The sequence below is a fragment of the Lampetra planeri genome, chromosome 25 (assembly GCF_965212315.1).
Source record: "Lampetra planeri chromosome 25, kcLamPlan1.2.h2, whole genome shotgun sequence".
NCBI classification, from domain to species: domain Eukaryota; kingdom Metazoa; phylum Chordata; class Hyperoartia; order Petromyzontiformes; family Petromyzontidae; genus Lampetra; species Lampetra planeri.
Genome location: NC_136131.1, coordinates 8,073,846 through 8,074,426, shown reverse-complemented (window position 1 = coordinate 8,074,426; position 581 = coordinate 8,073,846).

The following is a 581-nucleotide window of genomic DNA, read 5'->3' as shown; positions in this document are numbered from 1 at the left end:
ACCTAAGAATATTTTGGCCGACTCAGCCACGACGGAAGAGTTGGGTGTGCTGCACTCACGCGTCACACCCCAACGCGCGTGTCCTGCAGGTCATCGACGGACCGCGACCGTTCCCATTTTTCCACATCGCTGGGTGTGGGACAGAGGCGGCGGGGCAGGGAAGAGAGTCGGGCGGGCGGGTGGGCGGGCAGGGGGGTTGGAGAGGTTCAAGAAACTCGCCACCATCGTTTCGACCGCTTCGCCGGGAGACGGAATCGACCCGGCGGCCCCCTGGATCGCCGTTCCGAGTGTGCGAAGCTTTACTCCGCCGTGACGGCGGTGTCCCAAGCGATACGTTGTTTAAACAATTAAAAAAATGTGCCCGTGCTCTCTCTCTCATGCGTGCAGCGTGCGCTTTACACGGACAGACCACCGCAGACGTTTCCGGCTCGCGTCTGCGTTGCGTGAACGTGCCGTGCCACGGCAGTGTGGTTGGCACGGACCCCCGGTGCCAAAGATCGAAAGAGCACCCCACCCCCCACTCTGTTCAATGCACCCCCCCTCACACCCCCGACCCCCCCCCCCACCCTTTGTGTAGCCCG